The 17200-nt window shown below is 47.0% G+C and overlaps 1 long non-coding RNA gene across 1 annotated transcript in view; it reads left to right on the top strand.

The window, feature by feature from the left end:
* Positions 1–3678: 3678 nt before the first annotated feature.
* LOC116529228 overlaps positions 3679–17200 on the top strand; it is a 17057-nt gene continuing 3535 nt past the window's right edge. Inside the window, exon 1 of the long non-coding RNA XR_004259431.1 lies at positions 3679–3932. This is a non-coding gene — a long non-coding RNA (uncharacterized LOC116529228). The remainder of the gene's footprint in view (positions 3933–17200) is intronic.

Below are 17200 nucleotides of genomic sequence, written 5' to 3'. Positions count from 1 at the left end.
TGGCAGCCAACCAGATAGCAATGATCTTGGCACCCCCAAAGCTTACTGGAAGTAGAACATTCTATAGTTGAAGATGAGGGGAACATCTTCAACTGCTGAAACCACACCTTGGCCTGACTATACCCACTCCTATCTTGAGGCCAAAATAGAATAGGGAGCATGGAAAAATATGATGGGGTAGATTTGTGTGCATGTGACACCAGTGAGGTGCTGGAGTGGGCCGAGAGAGCCTTCAGTGAGAATATGTTGGCTCATGTTTTGAAAACCTTTGAAAATTGTCCTGTGGTAAGGGAATGAGAACAGTACCTCTCTCTTTGTGCTGTTGACGGGATGAGTTCATGTCTATCAGGTGTTTTAGAACAGTGACGCCCATAGTGCTCAGTAAGTGTTTCCTAGCTAGCAGCTCTGGCTCAGCAATTCCAGTTTGTACATGTACCCCAAGGAAATGACTAAGTATGTGCAGAAAGCATTCTTTATAACAGGGTTAGAATTGGAAACAACCTAAATTTCCAACAAAAGGGGAGATTGGCTGATTCATTCATGGGATGGAATAGTTTGTGATCATTAAATAAGTCATTTTAAAACAGAAAAATTTTATGATAAATTTATTAGGTGCATAAACAAAGGTTTTAAAACAATAAAGCATGGAATTTCCCTCGTAGAAACAGGATCTCCATATATTGCCAAGGCTGGTCTTGTGTATCACCACATCTGGGTAAAGAATGGGTCTATTTTTAAAATGAAACTTTTTATTTTGGAGTAATTTTAGGTTTACAGAAAAGTTCTGAAGATGGTATAGAGAGTTTCTGTATACACTTCATCTACTTTCCCCTAATGTTAACATTTTATGTAAGTATGGTACATTTGTCAAAACTTAAGGTTAACATTGGTACGTTACTAGACTGACTATATTTGGTTTTCACTCGTTTTTCCACAATGTCTTTTCTATTCCAGGCTCCAACCCTTTATACCACATTGCATTTAATATATTTTTTTAATTTAAAAGTTTATGTACATAGAAAAGCATCCAGGTGCATATAGATGAAAATAATAACAATGATCATAGCTGAGATTTGATGGGTCGCTTTAAGCTCAGCCCATGTGCTGCTGAGGGAGTGGCAGAACTAAGGGAGATTTTTGTTTTAAATTTTTTAGTGTGTCTTCTAATTTTTCTATGTTTAATATGTCACATAATTTTAAAACACAAAACTAACAACTCAGGCTGAATTGCTGCCCTCTGATTACCCCTTATATGACTATACCGTGTACGTTTAGCTGAGTCCTTTTGAGACTCAGCTAAAGAGGGCAAATGAATAAGTCTGCCTCATCCTTCTTTCCCCATTATGTAGCCCAGGGCCAGGCACGGGAGGAGGTACTGATAATATCTGGTTGAGAAGTCAGAGTTTATTGCTACTAATGTTCAGAGATTAACTAGCCTTAGCATTCCTTTTCTGCTTGAGGAAACCCAGGCTTATGTTTCCCCAGTTTCGTGACCCCAGCAGGACAGGACCTGTTTTTAAAGTTTGCAGTCACCGGGCGCGGTGGATCACGAGGTCAAGAGATCGAGACCATCCTGGTCAACATGGTGAAACCCCGTCTCTACTAAAAATACAAAAAAATTAGCTGGGCATGGTGGCGCATGCCTGTAATCCCAGCTACTCAGGAGGCTGAGGCAGGAGAATTGCCTGAACCCAGGAGGTGGAGGTTGCGGTGAGCCAAGATCGCGCCATTGCACTCCAGCCTGGGTAACAAGAGCGAAACTCTGTCTCAAAAAAAAAAAAAAAAGTTTGCAGTCTCACGGCTGAATTTTATGCCCATCACTGAAATACTTGCTGTGGCCAGGAGCATGGAATATGCCACTTGGCCAGGCTTGGGTCCACTGACCAGGCCTTTAGATGACTTCCCAAAGAAAAGTCAGGGTTCTGCTATCCAGAGGAGTTAAGATGGCTACTGAGGAAGTTAAATGCAACATCAGAGCCACCCCACAAACACAGGCATTTTAATCCTTAATTCTTTTTTTTTTTTTTTTTTTTTGAGACAGAGTCTTGCTCCGTCGCCAGGCTGAAGCACAGTAGTGCAGTTTTGGCTCACTGCAACCTCCGCCTCCCAGGTTCAAGCGATTCTTCCGCCTCAGCCTCCCAAAGTGCTGGGATTATAGGCGTGAGCCACTGCACCTAGCCTAATTCTTTTTGCTGTACTATATGCCATGCTTGTGCTCCCTGATGAGAATAGTCCCACATTAATGCTATTCATTGTTAAATCCTAGCATCCAACATAGTACTTGTATGCAGCAGGGACCTAATCAACATATAAGTGAATAAATACATCTCTTGGTGACCTAAATAGAATCATTTAACTAGATGTTTAAATCAGAATGCTTTGAGTTGTAAATAACAGAAAACTGGCTTAATAAAGGACATTTGTTGACTCATGCAACTGAAAAGTCCAGTGGAGCCCAACAGTCAGGCCTGGTGTGGTCAGGACTTCACTTTGTTCCAGTCTCCTGACTGCCCCCTTGGTATCATCCTCAGGCTTGTCTCTCTGTGGTAGCAAAATGACTGCAGCAGTTCCAGACATTACATCTGTATTCCACAACATCCAGAACAAGAGAGAATACAGAGAATCTGTATCACAGAAGTCCCAGCAAAAGTCGTAAGAGTCACTGTGAACTGAATAAGGTTACATGCCCACCTCTGAATCAGTGGGCATGTGGCAAGGGTTATTTACTACTGGTTTGTGTAACAAGATGATGAGTCTAGGGTTAGTGGCAAGGATTGTTTACTGGCTTGGCCTAGATCATGTGCCTCACCATTAAAATTGGGGGGATAGGAGAGGAGGAGAGTAGAATCAGCTTTCCTGAGACTACATGAATTCCTGATAGGAATTGAGACTTTGGGGAAGGGGAAAGCAGTCCGGATCCTGAGGATGTAATCAACAGGAATCCAGCTCAATTGAAAACCCTGAATCGTGTGGCATAAACAAGGGCTGCAAGAGTTAGAGGGCAATGAGTGAAGGTTGCAGCAGTCAGAGTGGGGAGGCTTCATGGAGGTGGATGAGAGACTGAGTCAAACCCTGAAGTGATAAAAGATTTGGGCTGGGCACTGTAATCCTAGCACTTTGAGAAGCCGAGGTGGGTGGATCACCTGAGGTCAGGAGTTCAAGACCAGCCTGGCCAACATGGTGAAACACCATCTCTACTAAAAATACAAAAATTAGCCAGGTGTGGTGGCAAATACTTGTAATCCCAGCTACTCTGGAGGCTGAGGAAGGAGAATTGCTTAAACCTGGAAGGTGGAGGTTACAGTGAGCCGAGATTGTACCACTGCACCCCAGCCTACACAACGAGAGTGAGACTCCATCTCAGTCAAACAAACAAAAAAATTTGGGCAATGTGGTAGGGTGGTAGAAAGGAAGGAGCATTTCCCATGTGGCAGACATCATGCTAAACCATCTGTATGCCAGGTATGGTGGCTCACGTCTGTAATCCCAACACTTTGAGAGGCTGAGGCAGGTGGATCACCTGAGGTCAGGAGTTTGAGACAAGGTTGGCCAACATGGCGAAACCCCGTATCTACAAAAATATAAAAATTAGCCAGGTGTGATGGTGCAGTCCTGTAGTCCCAGCTACTCAGGAGACTGAAGTGGGGGAATCGCTTGAACCCAGGAGGCAGAGGTTGCAGTAAACTGAGATCATGCCATTGTACTCTAACCTGGGCAATAACGCAAAACTCCAATCTCAAAAAAAAAAAGAAAAAAACCTCTGTATGCATTGTCTCATTTAACCCTTACAATGACCTACAAGTTTGCCATCATCATTATCCCCATTTTACAGATGAGAAACTGAAACCCAGGGGTCACACAGTAAGTGTTGAGGTTGGAACTTGGACCCAGCTTGTCTGGCTGAGAAGCTTGTGCCTGGAGTTATGACGCTGGTGAGTAAAGTAGACCATGGTCACCTGGGAAGTTTGCATTAGTGAAGTGAGTGGACTGAACTCAGGTTATCACAGAGGTAGTGCAGAATGTGAAGTTGTTCTCTCAGCTGTACTGTTTTCAGGGCAGCAGGGATCAAAACCAAAGCACAATTTCTTTGAAAATTTACCAAACTCTGACCTTAATCACGTGAAACCTTGTGCCTTCCCTCCCCACCAGATGGATTCTTCAGACCTGGCCTAGGTCCTGGTTCTTCTGCTCCTTACTAAGTGGCCTTGAATGTATCACTCACACTCTTTGAGCCTCAGTTTTGCAAAGTAGACACAGTAATACCTACCACATTTATTGATTCAACAGATTTACTCCTGCCTTATTTTTGCTGGGCCTGGGAGACCAAGAAACAAAGATGAATGAAACAGTGCCTGCCTCCAAGGACCTCCCAGTCTAGCAGAGGAGACGGATATAAAAGCAGAGACTTGTGGAGAGCAGTGGAAAACACATATCAGGGAGTGATCAACTTCGCTTAAGTGGATCTGGGAAGGCCTCAAAGTAGAGGACATCTGAGCCACACCTTGAAGAGTTAGTAGGAGTTTGCCAGGCAGGCACTGGGGACAGAGTTTTGTGAGTCAGATAAGCTATGTCAAATGTGTTTTATAAATTGGGCTCCCTTTCCCTGCCAGGCTCATACTCAGCTTGCATTGCTGCTGTGGGAAACAAAGAAATGCCCTAGAAATCCCTCCCTGGGCCAAGAGTTCCTAGAATTAGGGGCCGGGGAAGAGTTTTGCCTGCCGGTCAAAATCTAGGCTCATCATCTTGCCACACAAGGCCTGTTTGACTTCATCGTTCTCTTAATTTTACGCTCATGCAAAACAACCACCTAGAGTTCCATGAAATCAGTACCTCCCTGTTTCTCCTTCTGTGTCTCCTTCCTCTCCACACCCACCTGGCAACCTCTAATTTGTCTCCTGGAAATGTGATTGGCCCATACCCCACTCTTGCAGCCTCAGCACCCTTTTATTTGTAAATACATGGACTCCTACTTCTCCAGGGGACTGGGGTCTGGGGTTCCTTCAAAGACAAAAAGCAGGTCTCAGTCTCTACTGTACCATGCCTAGCACCAGCTGATGAAAGCTGCATCTCTGGATGGGTGGTTAGGAGTCTCACTTCTTCCATAAACATTGAGCTTCTGCCACAGGCCTGCTGGCATTGAGTCAGGCAAAAAAGATTCAGGAAGCAAATGGTACAATCCAACTGTGGAAGCACTCACAGTCCAGAGAGAAACTCGCATGTAAACAGTCCATTGTAATATTGGGTGATATGTGCTGGGATGAAAGGCTATCTGGAGCATGAAAGGGATATAGGAGAAATCAACTACTTTGGGCACATGGGAAATTGAGCAGGAATCTGCTGGGTGGTGAAAGACAGACACTAGAGCTTGTATGAGACATGAAAGCATGAACAAGTACAGCAGGCTTCAGGGTCAGTGAGTATGTGTATGGCTAAAGGAAAATGGGAAGAATGGAACGGTGCTGGGAGAAGCAGCTAGGGAAGCAGGCAAAGGACAAGGAATAGCAGACTTTACCCTTATGCCAAGGGTTTAGACACATTTTAGAGCCAGTTATTGAAGCTTTTCAAGCAGGGAAGGGATGATGTGGTAAGTTTGTACTTTAATGTAGAACAGGGAGGCCAGGGCTGGTCTATTACCCCAAGGCTTTTGGCCACTTAATAGTATTAACAACAGTTAATGCTTACTCTGATTACTCTCTGCAGGCCCCATTCTAATTATCTTTTGCATTTTATTTTATTTTGAGACAGAGCCTCACTCTGTCACCCAGCCTGGAGTGCATGGCGCGATCTCTGTTCACTGCAACCTGCGCTTCCGAGGTTCAAGCAATTCTCATGCCTCAGCTTCCCAAGTAGCTGGGATTATAGGTATGCACCATCACGCCTGGCTAATTTTTATATTTTTAGTAAAGACGGGATTTCTCCATGTGGGCCAGGCTGGTCTCAAACTCCTGGCCTCAAGCAATCTGCCCACCTCAGTCTCCCAAAGTGTTGGGATTACAGGCTTGAGCCACTGTGCCCAGCCACCTTATGCATTTCAAATGATTTGATTTTCCTAGGGCCCTATGAGACAGATGCATTTTAAGGTTGAAAAACTGAGGCATAAAGAAATTAAATAACTTGCATAACTTGGTAAATGGCAGGACTGACTGCACTCTGGCTGGCACACTTGAGGGCCTGTGCTGTTACTATGCTAGGTAGGATCCTGTCGTCTTCACAGTAATGATATGCTAACGAACATTTGTTGAGCACATATTCCATACTGTGCTTTGCTCTGTGGGCTTCAGATTGTTACCTTGGGTTTAACCAGGTTCTAATCAGGTTGGCAAGAAGGACACTCTCTGCCTGGGAGACCAGCCCCAGAGTCCAGTAAGACACTTCCCGGTCTTACTGTGTCAGAGCTGCCCATAGGGAAGTGACCTGGCCACCTCCCCAAATTGCTGATGGCGTGACCTTTGGCAGGGGCAGCCAGAGCCTCATGCTGCCTTTGGCTGAGAGCCCGGCCAGAGGGGCTGAGCCAGACTGGAGTGAGCAGCTGCATGGGCTGGGCCCCTGGGGCCTCCAGACACCCTGGCTCAATGCCTGGACACTGTTCAAGGCTGCTACAGCCAGAGCTGGGGACCAAGCACCAGGACCCCTGAGTTCCAGTCTCAGCTTGGTGGTGGATGTACTGCAGGACCTTGGGCAAATCCCTACCCCTCCATTGGCCCCAGTTTCCTGGAAGGCAATTGAATAAGATTACTCCTGTCTTTGGCCTTCCTCTCTAATACATCTATGACAGCCTCGACATTTGGAATACCACAAAGTAGTCCCTCCTCCCTAGAACCCAGGCCCCAGGTTATTTAGGATCTCTCCTTGGTACCAAGCCCTGCTGGGCACTGGGGCCACAGAGAGGAGCTGAGCTGATCCCTGCCTTCAAGTAGCTGCCAGTTGGTTGTCAGGTGGTGACGGGGTGGGGGGTTGGGGGGGGGGGCAAGTGAGACAGACAGGAAAACCAGCCATCAACCCAGTGTGGTAAGTACTGCAATGCATAAAGAGAAGAAAATGCTGCACTGCATAGACAGAAGGATGCCCAAGGAGCTGCAGGGCTCCATGGAGAGAGCAACTGACTGCCTGCAGTGGTCTGGAAGGCTTCCCAATAGGAAGGACATGAAGCTACTGCATCTTCCAGGTAGAGAAGGATATGTGCTTTCCTATTGAGGGAACAACCTACACAATGGTCTGGAGACAGAAAAGACCAGGTGTGTTGAGGAAGGAGTGAGCTCCATGTGGCAGATGGTGGAGGGGAGAGTGTGTGTGAGTGCAGGGAGATGGGGCTGCAGGGCAGGTGGGAGGCAGCAGGGACTGAGTTGAGTGCCAAGTTCCTGAGCCACAGCTCAAGGCTGGAAGGAGCAGAGCCCACACAGGCTTCACAGGCACTGGGGAGGGCCTCAAGCCTCTGGAGTCCCAGCTTGGTAACACTCTTCCTCCAGCTGCTTGCATTTCCCCCTGTGTCTCACATACTTCCTCCCTTCCCTGGAGGCCAAAGGCCACCCTGTGCCTTTCTGTTCAGGGCTCTCTGCCCCCTTCCAATCTCAAGTAAAGTTCTTCACAGGGCAGCCCATGCATTCCAAATGCCTCATACTTGGTGGGCCTCATTTTCTACCTTCTGGTTTACTGTCTTTCTCAGCTTTGCCTTGAGCCAGGCCACCCCTAAATGACTGACACATTTCCAGTTGTTTCCCAGGGACTTTCCCTAGTGAGACAGCTGAGACTGAAAGAACTTGTAGGTGATATAGAAACAGGGAGCACCTATGGGCCAGGCCCTACGTAGGCCTCTGGAGAACAGGCCAGACAATTCTTGCTGGGAGCCCTCAGTCTGGCTGGGAAGACAGATGCTAAAGATGTGATCATGTCAATAATTACTTAAAATTGTAACAGGGAGCTGACCTCCCTGCACAGACAGGGAAGGTATCTCTGAGTTGCAGTTTGAACCTGAGATTCTAGAGGACCGGCTTCCTGAAGCAGTATGGGAAGAGTGTTACGAAATACGAGGTGACTTGTTTCAGGTCATCTGGCCAGTAAGGGAGGCCTGGGGCCAAAACTCTGATCTGTCTGACTCAAGGCCCACTAATTTGCAGTTCCCTTGCACTGCTATTTTTCTCCCATTCAAATGTCAACAGCAAATAATTTTCATATCTTCTATATTGCTGGATCCCTGTGAGGTAGGGCCCACTCTCCCTATTCAGAGTCATACAGACCTGGGAAGTCTAAGTGATTCATCCATGGTCACAAGAAGGTCAGAACTAGGACGAGAACCACATCTGGGCTCCAGGATAACCTGGTGAGATCATGGAGGAAAATTGTTGCTCTTTCCCAGCTTTGCCTTGAACCAGGCTACCCCTGAATGACAGACACACATTCCCAGTTGTTTCCCAGGGACTTTCCTGGGAAACAGCTTCCTGGAGGAATACCAGAATGGCCTGAGAGATAATGTTTGACTTGGGAAAACCCTCTCCTGAGTCTGAGGGTGCCCATGGTCCCGAGAGCTGAGGGCAGACATTCAGAGCAAATTACGGTCTTTCTGCCCTTGAGATTGCAAACAGAACTGCTTTTGGATGAAATAGAGCATGAGCCCCATATTGGGCAAGCAGTGCAGGCCCCTCTAATCTCTCTAGGGGGTGTGGGTGCCACCATCAGAGAACTGTAGGCTAAAGGAAGCTCCAAGCCCTTGAACACTGTGCCCTCAAGCCCTGAAGTGGGAGGGAGTATCTTTGGGCCCTAAAAGGGTCTTGATCCTATTCAAGAGCTTTTGAGTGGTACTGGGAGGGCCTCTAGGCCCTTAGGAAAAAGACTTGGGTTCTGGTGATGAGTTTTTAGAGGACCTGGGGGAGGGATTTCTAACAATAACAGATCACTTGTCAGTGAGATGGGAGCAGTTGAGGTGTTTGAATATATTTTGGGGCATGTATTTACCACATCTGTTGTTTCTTCAGTCCTTTCATTCCCAGAGCATTCACACTTTGATTATCTTATACATTCCACTTTGACCGTCAGAGCTGCCTTTTATGGAGTTAAAAGTTTTAGTTAGTTAAAGTTTAGTTAAAAACTAACCCCGTCTCTACTAAAAATACAAAAAATTAGCTGGGCATGGTGGTGCGTGCCTATAATCCCAGCTACTCAGGAGGCTGAGGCAGGAGAATTGCCTGAACCCAGAAGGCGGAGGTTGCGGTGAGCTGAGATCGCGCCGTTGCACTCCAGCCTGGGTAACAAGAGCGAAACTCCGTCTCAAAAAAAAAAAACTATTCAAGAGATGGAAGATTGAGAAATGAAGAGTGCAGGCCGGGCACCATGGCTCACACTTGTAATCTCTGTACTTTGGGAGGCCAAGGCAGGAGGATTGCTTCAGCCCAAGAGATGGAGACCAACCTGGGCAGCATAGTGGGACCTTGTGTCTACAAAAAAGTAAAATACCAGCCAGGCATGGTGGCATATACTTGTAGTCCTAGCTACTTGAGAGACTAAGACTAAGGTGGGAGAATTGCTTGAGCCCTGAAGGTCAAGGTTGCAATGAGCTGAGATTGTGCCACTTGCACTCCAGCCTGAGTGACAGAGCAAGACTTTGTCTCAAAAAAATAAGAAGGCCGGGTGTGGTGACTCACACATGTAGTCCCAGCACTTTGGGAGGCCAAGGCAGGTGGATCACTTGAGGTCAGGAGTTTGAGACCAGACTGGCCAACATGGTGAAACACCATCTCTACTAAAAATACAAAAATTACCTTGGCGTGATAAGTGCCTGTAATCCCAGCTACTTGGGAGACGGAGGCAAGAGAATTGCCTGAACTTGAGAAGAGTAGGAAGAGTAGAAGGAAAAAGAAGAAAGAAAGGAGGGAGGAAGGAAAGGAGAAAGGGGGAGGAAAGGAAGAAGAAGGAGGAGAAAGAGAGAAAAAAATTAAAGAAGAAATGAGTTCTGCCTCAGGCCCCACAGAGAGGTGCACGTCCGAAATCAGATCCAGCCCCTTCCTGCCTACTCTAGACCTGACCCTTTCCTGTGGCCTCCAACTGCTCTTGCATCCTCTGCCAACCTGTAGGCCCCAACCTCCCTAACTCCTGCTGAGCTGGAAGCCTTAGATACCAAAGAACCAACCTCTCTCCCCACTGGACATCTCCTTTCTGAAAAAGCCCTGGTCAGAAAGGCGGGATGAACCTGGGGCTTTAATCTTGGCTCTGTCTCCTTCCCTGAGTTGCAGTGAGTTTAAGTGAGATAATGGATCTTAAAGTGCTCCAGAAACAAAAATATTGAATGAACACAAGAAATGGGAAACTACCACACTGTTGTTTTCTATAGAGATGAGTGATTTGGAGCCAGGCCTTCAAAAGGGTCACACTTAGGTGGGGGGCAGACATACAGACCCCAATCCCCAATGTGATGTGGATAATGCAATAGCCAAAGGATGTGCCAGGCATTGCGAGGACACAGACAACTCCTAGGGGAGTCAGGGAAAGCCTTAGTATGATCACACATTGGAGATGGGCCCTGAGGACGTATGAAAGTTTACCAGGTAGACAAAAGAAAATATGTGTATTTCAAGAGAGGGAACAGTTTGTACAAAGGCACAGAGGCTGGAAAGGGAATAGTCTGGTGAGAGTGTCCCTCAGTGATGGACAAAATGAGTCTTGGCAAAGTGGGCTAGTGCAGAGCAGAGCATAGCCTTGAAACACTTGCAAAGAAAACGTATTTCTTTTTGGTAAATAATGGGAATCTAAAGCAGGGAAGTGGTCCTTGTGCTAGGAATTATTATTTATAATTTTTACAGATTTCAAAACAGAGACTCAGAATAAGCAAGCAAATTGCCCAAGACCTCTGTACCAGTCAGGGAAACAGAGCCAATAGGACCTATATATAATCACATGAGGCCAGCAAGTCCCAAGATCTGTAGAGTGAGTCTGCAAGCTGGATACCCAGGACAGCCAATGGTATAGTTCCAGTCCAAGTCCAAAGTTATCTGGGCATCACATGGTGCAGTCGGACTGACACCACCAAATTGTCAAATGGCTAAAACTACTCATCACAGCTCACAGCTAAAAAGTGGCAGAGCTGAGGTTCAAACCTAGGTCTATCTGACTAGAAAACCCTTTGCTGCAGAAGCCACCGGGCAGAGACCTAGGCCTCTTCTCTCCTAGCCTGGACTTCAGGGCTGTGCCAGCTAGAGAGAAGCAGCCAATCACCAGCCAGGTTAGGCTATGGGCCTGTCAGATAACACAGCAGGGCTTGAGGAAAGAGTTAACCAGAGTAGGGAGCGGGGAAATACCCATTGGACAGATGGAGAAACCAAGATGCAGAGAGGTGAAGGTGAAGTGACTTGCCCAATGTCACAGCTGAGAAGCAGAATCACAGGGCCCAGGACCCTTGAAGCTCACCTCCTACTATTTTACGGAGGAAGAAGGAAAGGCCTAAAGAGCACTGTCCCAGCCAGGCAGAGTGGCTCATGCCTGTAATCTCAGCACTTTGGGAGGCTGAGGTGGACAGATCACTTAAGCCCAGGAGTTCAAGACCAGCCTGGGCAATATGGTGAAACTCCATCTAAATAAAAACAAAAATTAGCCTGATACGGTGGTGCATGCATGCGGTCCCAGCTACTCAGAAGGCACAGATTGCAGGATCACTTGAGCCCAGGAAATGGAAGCTGCAGTAAGCCGTTATCGTGCCACTGTACTCCAGCCTGGATGACAGAGCGAGACCTCGTCTCAAACAAACAAAAAATGTCCCTGTTCTGCTGATGAGGAAGTGGAAACACAGAAGGTTGGATCTCCTTCAAGCTGCTCAGTGAATTTTCAAGTCCTCCAACTGTCCTGGATGTTTTCTTCATTCCTCCACAGCACTTGCCTTTCTATTGTCCAATAGCCCAGAGTTTACAAAATACTTGGCATGGCCACAGTATCTTGGGTTCAAGATCATGCCACTGCCGAGCCAGATACAACTTCGCTCTCACCCAGTACCAAGGTCCAAAGAGGGGAAAGGACATCCATGTCACCTGCAAATCAGGAGCTAACTCCAAAGGCTATTTTCCTGGCCCATCCCCTGGAGTAGCAGAATAGAGGCGTGGCTGTAGGACCAGCCTCCAGTGACCCTAGTAATTGCTTGTGGGGAGGGAGGTTCTGAGGCCCAGAAATGATAAGTCTGAGGTTTCACATTAAAACCTGTTGCTCCTCTAGCCCAGCAGTTGGCGAACACCAGGTACTTTCTGATGGTGATTGAGGTTGGTGCAGGGCTGCATTATCTGTCCCACATCCCATCATGAGAACACACTGGGAGTAAGGGGCTTTCCACCCAGATCCCCAAGAAGTTGCTCCATCATTCTGTCTCACCACAACCATTTCCTTCTCTAAAAACTCCCTTCCCTGCAAGCCCTGAGACCAGTCAGGCTCTCACCACAGAATATATGCAGATTGGCTTCTTTAGCTGTGGCCACACCAGGCTCAGGAATGTCCCAGGAGGCCCTCCCATCTCTGCTGCTACCACAAGCTGAGGGCGTGGGGGGTACTGGCCTCAGGAAGGGTTGGGCCTGAAACTACTGCCTCTTTGAGAGTAAGAATAATGCTCCCAACCTCTGCAAAGCAGTTTACATCCAGTAACTCACTTGATCCTCACAGCTATCCTCTGGGGGTGGAAATAGTCATTGTCAATGGCTGTTTTACAGGAAAGGAAACTGAAAGCAGGGAAGTAACTTAGGGTAACACAGCTTTTCAGCCTGACTCTGAGCTCTCTGCTCCTCTTAAGGGGCTGCCCAGTAGACTCAAAAAAGGTATTTTGTATCAGGTTTTGGTTTTTGTTCTGCTATCAGAGAAGATTTTTTGAAGGTTACCTGGGAGAGAGGTAAGACTTCTAGTGGTGCCCAAGCAGGAAGAGTCAGTCCCCCAGGATGGGAAACTGAGGCGGGGGGAGGAGACACGTCTTAGCTAAGATTACACAGCAGGTGAACTGGTTGGCATTGGAGCAGGTGGAAGGAAGCACCCGCCAAGCTTGGACCTGGATTCATTAGCTAGCCAGGCTGCTGCCCCTCACCCAAAGCCTCTGTTTCTCTACTCTGTAGGCCAGGCCCTCCTGGAGGTCACACCTCAGTCATCAGTGATGGAGTCACAGAGACTGGGAGCCAGAGTGCAGCTGCAGTTTGGTTGCATCAATACTTGGGTTCCTGCCCCCTCCCTTCACCCCTGACCCAGATGGCTCTGCCCCTAGTGACACTCTCACTGTGAGGGACAGAGCCTCTCATCCCAGCCTGGGCCAGGCAGGAGCCCTGCTCCCACACATGACAGGACCCACCTTGGGAGGTGGAGGATTCTATCCCTAAGAGAAAGGATTCCGCTGGTGGACGGCACCTGCTATTACTGGCTCACTTGTGCATTCATCCATTCACTCATTCAGTCTCTTCTAAGTTTATTCATTCCATCAACACATTCTTTTTTTGTGTTTTTGTTTTTGTTTTTGAGACAGAGTCTCACTCTGTTGCCTAGGCTGGAGTGCAGTGGCACAGTCTCAGCTCACAGCAGCCTCCAACCTCCCAGGTTCAAGTGATTCTCCTGCCTCAGCCTCCCAAGTAGATGGGATTACAGGCATGCACCACCATGCCCAGCTAATTTTTTTTTTTTTTTTTTTTTTTTAAGATGGGTTTCGCTTTGTTGGCCAGGCTGGTCTCAAACTCCTGACCTCAGGTGATCCACCTGCCTCAGCCTCCCAAAGTGCTGGGATTACAGGCATGAACCACAATGCTTGGCCTCCATTAGCAAATTCTTATCCAGCCCCTTCTAACCTGACAGCCACACTGGGTCATGTCTTCTGCTGGACCCTGGGGTCACAGAAATGAATAAGGTGGACACAGTTCTGCCCTGGAGGAGCTTAGAGAATAGAGGACCACTGTGTCATGTAACTGAGCTATAATACAAAGATGGATGTGGGACAGCAGCAAGACAGAGAAGGAGTGTGATGTGTGAGAGCAGCCAGGCAGGGAAAGATACAAAAGGGGGACAGCATCTGCCCTGGAGGAAGAAGGGAGCAGTAGTTGGCCAGATAAAAAGTTAATAGTAGCAAGTCCAATACAAACTCTGCAGTCATTTTCTGTGTGCCAGAAGCTTTATTCTCATTAATTTTTTTTTTTTTTTTTTGAGATGAACTCTCACTCTGTCGCCCAGCCTGTAGTGCAGTGGTGCAATCTCCACTCACTGCAACCTGTGCCTCTTGAGTTCAAGTGATCCTCCTGCCTCAGTCTCCTGAGTAGCTGAGATTACAGGCACACACCACCACACCTGGCTAATTTTTGTAATTTTAGTAGAGATGAGGTGTCACCATGTTGGCCAGGCTGGTCTCGAACTGCTGACCTCGGGTCATCTGTTCATCTCAGCCTCCCAAAGTGCTGGGATTACAGGTGTGAGCCATCATGCCTGACCCTCATTAATTTCCATCTTTACAGGCCAGACACCATGGCTCACGCTTGTAATCCCAGCACTTTGGGAGGCCAAGGCGGGTGGATCACGAGGTCAGGAGTTCAAGACCAGCCTGGCCATGATGGTGAAACCTTGTCTCTACTAAAACTACAAAAATTAGCCATGCCCAGTGGCTGGGGCCTGTAATCCCAGCTACTCAGGAGTCTGAAGCAAGAAAACAGCTTGAACCTGGGCGGCAGAGGTTGCAGGAATCAAAACCCACCACTGTACTCCAGCCTGGGCCACAGAGGAAGACTCCATCTCAAAAAAAAAAGAAAAAAAAAATCCATCTTTACAACAAACCTGAGAAACAGATATTTTCAGCCTCCATTTACAGATGAGGAAACTGAGGCTCCAAGAGGTTAAATGAATTTCCAACTTAAATGAGTTTGTAACTTATGGTATAACTCATAAGTAAAAAGCCAGAATTTGAACCAGGGTTTGTCTATCTCCAAAATCAGTGCTAAATTTAGACCTAGAGTTAAGTTTAAAAGTACAGGATGGTAGGCCAGGCATGGCAGCTCATGCCCGTAATCCCAGCACTTTGGGAGGCCAAGATGGGCGGATCACGAGGTCAGGAGTTCGAGATCAGCCTGGCCAACAGGGTGAAATCCTGTCTGTACTAAAAATAAAAAAATTAGCTGGGCGTAGTAGCGGACACCTGTAATCTCAGCTACTCAGGAGGCTGAGGCAGGAGAATTGTGTGAACTCAGAAGGCGGAGGTTGCAGTGAGCTGAGATTGTGCCACTGCACTTCAGCCTGGGTGAGAGAGCAAGACTCTGTCTCAGAAAAAAAAAGTAACTACAAAGGATTGGAGGCTATACCCAAAAGATGAGCAATGGTAGTCTTGGGGGGGATGAGTTTACATTGTATGCATTGGTGTATATTTGAATTATGAGACAAGAGATATCCATATATGCTGGAATTCACAATGATTCCTATGGTACATTAGTATCATTTTCTCTGATTCTTTTTTGCCCCAGAAATGGAAATTGCTTAAGTGGGTTTTTTTTTTTTCTTGAATACAAAAATATGGGATCTTTTTTTTGAAAATCAGATGTCAATTTTAGGATGACCATTACCAGTGAGGTTTTTTCCCCTTTGTGTTTTCCTAATTTACTATATCAAGCATGTCTTTCATAATTTGAAAGTAATGTTTTGTTTTGTTTTTTGGGGGCAGAGTCTTGCTCTTGTTGCCCAGGCTGGAGTGCAGTAGCGGGATCTCGGCTCACTGCAACTTCTGCCTCCCGGGGTTAAGTGATTCCCCTGCCTCAGCCTCCCAAGTAGCTGGGATTACAGGAGCCCACCAACACGCCCAGCTAATTTTTTGTATTTTTAGTAGAGATGAGGTTTCTCTGTGTTGATCAGACTAGTCACAAACTCCTGACCTCAGGCAATCTACCCATCTCGGCCTCCCAAAGTGCTGGGATTACAGGTGTGAGCCACCACGCCCTGCCGAAAGTAATGTTATTTTTAAGAAATGAATTGCACACATCAAGGACTGGAGTGACCCAACCGACCCAAGTGCCTGCAATTCCTGAGAAAAAGGCTTGGGGGTTTTGGGTGACCTCAGACCAGAGTGAGTCAGCAGGGTGAAGTGGCTGCCAAAACACGAGACAAGAAGTAGAAACACAGTCCTAGATTTGAGAAGGAAACCTCCCCTGCTCCTCAGGGCTGATCAGGCCTCATTTGAGGCTCAGGCATACAGGAGAGCTACCCTAAAGCTGGAGAGAGACCTAAGCACAGATGAGGGACCTTGGAGAAGAGGCCTTTAGGGGAAGGTCTTTACAGTACATACAGTTGGCATGCATGTATGAACAGGGCTTGACCAGGGGATTTATCCTTCCCAGATAGATAGTGAGCTACTATTACTGGAAGTATGCAAGGAAAGACCAGAAGACTACCTTATATTAAAGGGCAGCTGTGTGGGCGATCAATTGCATTAGCAGACAACCCAAATATTAAGACACAGTATTTGTAGGACATGAGGGGGGAAAGATACATACCCAACTCAACATCTCAGAGGGAATATGCTAGAACTGTCAAGAGTAAACAATAGTGGTGACAATGAGAATCATTTGTTGAATGCCAGTTGGGAACCAGGCACATTACATATATATCAGTGGTTTTCAAACTTGAACTACACCAAAATTCCCTGGAGGGTGTGTTGTAACACAGATTGCTGGGCCGCATGCCCTGGCTTTCTGATTCAGTATGTCAGAGGTGGGGCTACTTCACAGGTGATGTTAATGCAGCTGGTCTGGCGACCACACTTTGATATACATCATCTTATTTGTTTGTCACAGCCACCTTATAATGGAGGTTCTGTCATCTCCATTTTCCAGGTCAAAAAAACAAAACCAAACAAAAACATCATCTGGGGCTTCTCAGAGTTAAAATTACTATTTATAGCTAATAAGTGGCAGAACCAAGATCTTTGAATCCAGACCTTTTTTTTTTTTTTTTTTTTTTTTTGAGACAGAGTTTTGCTTTGTCACCAGCCGCAAGGCTGGAGTGCAGTGGTGCGATCTCAGCTCACTGCAACCTCCACCTCCCGGGTTCAAGCAATTCTCCTACCTCAGCCTCCCAAGTAGCTGGGACTACAGGCGGGCGCCACCACGCCCAGCTAATTTTTTGTATTTTTAGTAGAGACGGAGTTTCACCATGCTGGCCAGGATGGTCTCGATCTCTTGACCTCTTGATCCACCCGCCTCGGCCTCCCAAAGTGCTGGGATTACAGGCGTGA

Source organism: Sapajus apella, unplaced genomic scaffold (genome assembly GCF_009761245.1).
Source record: "Sapajus apella isolate SASKATOON/1434 unplaced genomic scaffold, GSC_monkey_1.0 scaffold62, whole genome shotgun sequence".
In the NCBI taxonomy this organism is placed as follows: domain Eukaryota; kingdom Metazoa; phylum Chordata; class Mammalia; order Primates; family Cebidae; genus Sapajus; species Sapajus apella.
Note: the sequence above shows the minus strand (reverse complement) of the source record. Positions and strands in the feature narration are given on the sequence as shown.